Genomic DNA, 4,346 nt, shown 5'->3' on the forward strand with positions numbered 1-4,346 from the left:
ATACAAACATAATAACAAATATTGAAAATTAAAAATATGCCCCTTCAAGCTAAGATATACTGTAATTATATCATTTAAAAATGTATATAGCGTTTATCTGCTCACTATCTAGATGCGAGTGGAAATCATTCTGTTCGTTGAGATGCAAATGAATTTGTACGCCGGATCTTGGTTCTGGAAGGGGCTCCACGTCTTTCCAGGACTGTCAGGGGTCTACCTTTTACCTATTTACTCTGACTCTAAGCTTCAGCTTCTTCTAAACTGAATTAGTTCAGTTTATGGAGTTGTTCCCTTCTCTTTTCGCCAGCAGTCTCCACTAGTGGAATAAAGAGAAAAACTCACGGGCTCAAGTCAATTCTGGCTTCAGTGACATTTTGTTCATCCTCTATGTGAACTTCGGGCAGAAAAATTCCTGAATCACTCTTGTCACTAACCAGTGTTTTACTACTATGCAATCTCCTTACTAGAGGCTCTTCGTAAAGAATGTTTGTAATGATTTATAAGGTAAAATCAATGAAGGGTGCCACTGATGGCTTGATGCGAATTGTTGAGAGTCTGTGGAGAGAGCAGGTGCAAGAGACGGAAGAGGCTTGAGAGCTTTGCAACTTTACCCTCTGTGTTTTGCAGTTGAGAACGCGGCAGGTCAGAGAGGACTCTAGTTTGCTCAAGTTCAATGGCTAGTTGGATACATATGACTCCCGACTCCACTTTGCTACGCAGAGATGTTTGGGTCTAAACATAAGGGCCAAAGATTTGAATAAAATGAGTCTCTGCTCATTCATCAAAGGGAGATTCAGGGCAATTTGCAGTGTCTATTCTCATTCCCTGAACATTTCTGACTGTTCCGCTGCTTTTCTTAAACCCTGGAAAATAATAAATAGTTATATCTTGTCATTGTCACAAGGGAAAAGTAAAGGCATACATTATGATATTGTCCAGGATATTATTGTGACTCAAATATTAAATCTCCCAGGATCAAAGAATGAACTTTTAGAAATGTAAGCACATTTTTGAGATTTTAGTGGTAATCCGAATTTAAAAACACAAACAAAACCTAGATAATTCCAATTTAGCCTGTATGAAAAAGGAGATGGAAGAGAAGTGAGCAGGCAATGAAAAGTCAGCATAAAAACTTGAAGAACAACCTTTTCTATATGATTTTTAAATTGCCTGGGGAATTAATTTATACTAGTGTATATATACTTACTCCTTGAAGCAAGTTGTCCAATTATTCATTTTTCTCCATGTTGCCATGGAGATTATCCACACAGGACACTGAGAGCTACCAAGAGTGTGATGTGTTCTGAATTCTATGCCGATCAAACTATATTTCACCTCTATAACTTTGAAGCATCAAGCGGAACAGGAGTTTGCAATCTTCAAAGTGTAACTCTTTGTCTTTCAAAATTCACAGGGGTAACGAGTATATACCTGAATAAATCAAGTCCATAAATAAAAATGATTAACACTGATAAAATATATAGTAGTTTTCTCATGGTGGCATACAGGTTTATAAAGCACAACCACGTGCAGTTATAAATGATAGTTCTTTCTAAACAATGTAATATAACCAACACTGACAGGTTTGTAGGTTAGTAAAGGGAACCAGTGATGTGATGTGACCAGCGACTGAGGGGTATGTCCAGCTCAGGCTAGTAGAAGGCTGGGGATGCTGAGTTTCTGAGCACCAGGACCACAAACTCCCTGTAGGCAACGTGGGTCTTCTGAGATGCTCTCTCTCCTGAGGAAGATTTAATATACTAGCAGGAGAAGAACCCATGCCTTGCAGCCACACAGACAGATAAGGTCGAGGATGGCTTTGCAATATTAATTTTGTGATTTTTTTTTGAGAGGAAAAAAATTCTTTATTGATAAATAGGTTACAGTGAAATAAAGAGAGTAATGGTTTTCAGGGGAATAAAAATTCCAACAGAATTTTAGTCTCTCTCCACCCTGCCTCTAGCTTTTGGCTTCTGTCTTCTTACTGGTCCCATTGGATGACAAAGCCTTCGTGGGCATGCCAGGCCTTCCTGGGCCCTTGGTGACCTCTGTCTTTCTGGCCAGGGGTACAGGTACAGTCTTGGACACACTGTCCTTAAGAGCAGCAGGTAGTCTTGGACACACAGTCCTTAGGAGCAGCAGCAGCCTTAGCTTTTGACCTTTGCCTGGCCCCCTGGGCAGCGGCCTCTTTGGGGACTGTGCTCCCGGTCTTCTTTTTGGTGGGGAAGACGGCACCATTCTCACTCTTGGTGACCACGGGTTCTGAACTCTGAGTCCCAGCCTTGTTTTCCTGTGGGCCTTGTCATCTGCTGGGCTGTTCTTTCTGCCTTTACCCTTTGGCTTCCCACAGGACCCCGTGGCACCAGGAGGGGCCTTTGTGGCCTTGTCTGGCTGTTGGGGGACCTTCCTTGGCTTTGCCCACTCTTGTCTCTCCATCCTTGGTCTGGCTACCTTTCTTGGGGGCCTCCTCTTTGGCCTCAGCAAGTCTCCTGGGGGCCGACATGGTGGATGTCTTCCTGGGCTTGATTTTCTTTGTGTGCTTGGGAACTAATCTGAAGCTGCTGGTGGCCCCCTCGGCCTTGGAGTTGGTGGGCCTGACGAGGAGGCCGCGTTGCATGCCGGTGTCCAGGGCCCGCTTCAGCAGGTACTTGAGCCGGATGGCGTCTACTGAGGGGTACTTCTGCAGGATAGGAACCTTGGTGGCCACCACCGAGGTGCCCGGGCGCTGCTCACCCATGCGCAGCACGGGTGGGTGGTGGCGTGGCGCTGGGACGGTGGGATGGCTCGGGCCTGGCTTTCCAGTCCCAGACCACCCAGATGTGGAGCTCATGGAGGTTAGGGAGGCTGAGGAGGTCAAGGCGTCCCTGGAGGCCACACTCCCGGGAGCCATTGCACAGGAAGACACAGACACAGACGTGTCTAATTTTGTGATTTTTAGCCAAGTCACTTAATCTGAGATCTGTTTTCTGCTTTATAAAGTAAGGGTAATGATATTTTCCTGATTAAATGTGTGAAGATTTAGATACACTCAAATTATCCTCCTGAATTCTGAAGAACAATGTATTACACTTGCAAGATCTGAGAAATCATTTAAACTCTTAATGGCACTCGGGAGATTGTAACAGTATTAATTGGTTATGCTGCAGTAACAACCCCTAATTTTCAGTGGAGTAAGACATTTATTCTTGCCTCGGTTACCTGTCAATAGCTGCAAGTCAGCATCTAGGTGGGACCTGTTTTATTGATCGCAGAGAAAGAGAGAGATGAGAGAATTGGAGGAAACACATGATCCCTCTTTAGGCTTCACAAGAACTTGGGAATCTAACACATTCCACTGGTCAATAAGTCACAGGGCCAACCCTGCCATTAACGGGAAAGGGAAATACTCTTCTTTACAAAGGCGCTGCAAGTCTCATGACAATGAATGAGTATAGTCAATTCTCTTACATGGCGGGGGAGTGAAGAGGAGGGAACAATGATACAATCTCCCACAGTAACTGTTGCTCTTACCAGACAGGCGGCTGCACTGGACGGAGATAAAAGCATAGATTGTGAGCCTGGGTTTTTAATCCTATCTCCAGAGTTACTTTCTATAATAACTTGAGCAAATTACTTAATTTCTCTGTGCTTGTTTGTGCAATTGGAAGATTGGGATGATGATAATAGCATCTCTCCCCTCCCATAGGATCACTAAGAAAATGAAACGAGTTTGTGTGTGTATGTATATATATAATATAAAGATTATATATTATGTATGAATATAACAATTATGCATGGTGGGGCAAAAGTAGGTTTACAGTTGTTCCTACGGACAATAATACAATAATTGATAAATAATATAAGAATAAATAATAAATCATATGAGAAAAAATATAAGAATAAACTGTGTTTCATGTACTCACAACTGTAAACCTACTTTTGCCCCACCCTGTATAACTTAGAACACACACTGACATGCATATAAGTAACATGGGTTAGCTATTATTATCATCACTGGTTATATTGAGGGGATAGTAAATTTATAGACATATTCCTTGTAGAAAAACAAATCAACTAGTTAAAGTAGCTATGGTGGGGGATGCTATATAGATTTCCCACATCTCTCCATGAAGTGACCTTCTCTTCACAATTTACTTGGTCCATGTCACTGAATCTTTACCACTTTCTTATTCTGTCCTATAGTCATCAGTCTTTGGCAGGGGCTGGCAGAAAAGATAAGAAGAAAGGTCAGATCGCTAACATGACAGCCTGAGCCACTAACTTGGTTTCCTTTTTGTTCTTTTAGAGAGTTTGATATTCCCATTTTCAACAGCTTTTAGGCTGAACAACTTTTTTGAATTGTTTTC

General features: G+C 42.4%; 1 pseudogene; it reads right to left on the reverse strand.

The window, feature by feature from the left end:
* Nucleotides 1-1,959: 1,959 nt before the first annotated feature.
* LOC129084066 (histone H1.8-like) lies at nucleotides 1,960-2,890 on the reverse strand (annotated as a pseudogene).
* Nucleotides 2,891-4,346: the final 1,456 nt, after the last annotated feature.

Source organism: Pteronotus mesoamericanus, unplaced genomic scaffold (assembly GCF_021234165.1).
Source record: "Pteronotus mesoamericanus isolate MK-2021 breed Mesoamerican mustached bat unplaced genomic scaffold, CSHL_Meso_final scaffold_174, whole genome shotgun sequence".
Lineage (NCBI taxonomy): Eukaryota > Metazoa > Chordata > Mammalia > Chiroptera > Mormoopidae > Pteronotus > Pteronotus mesoamericanus.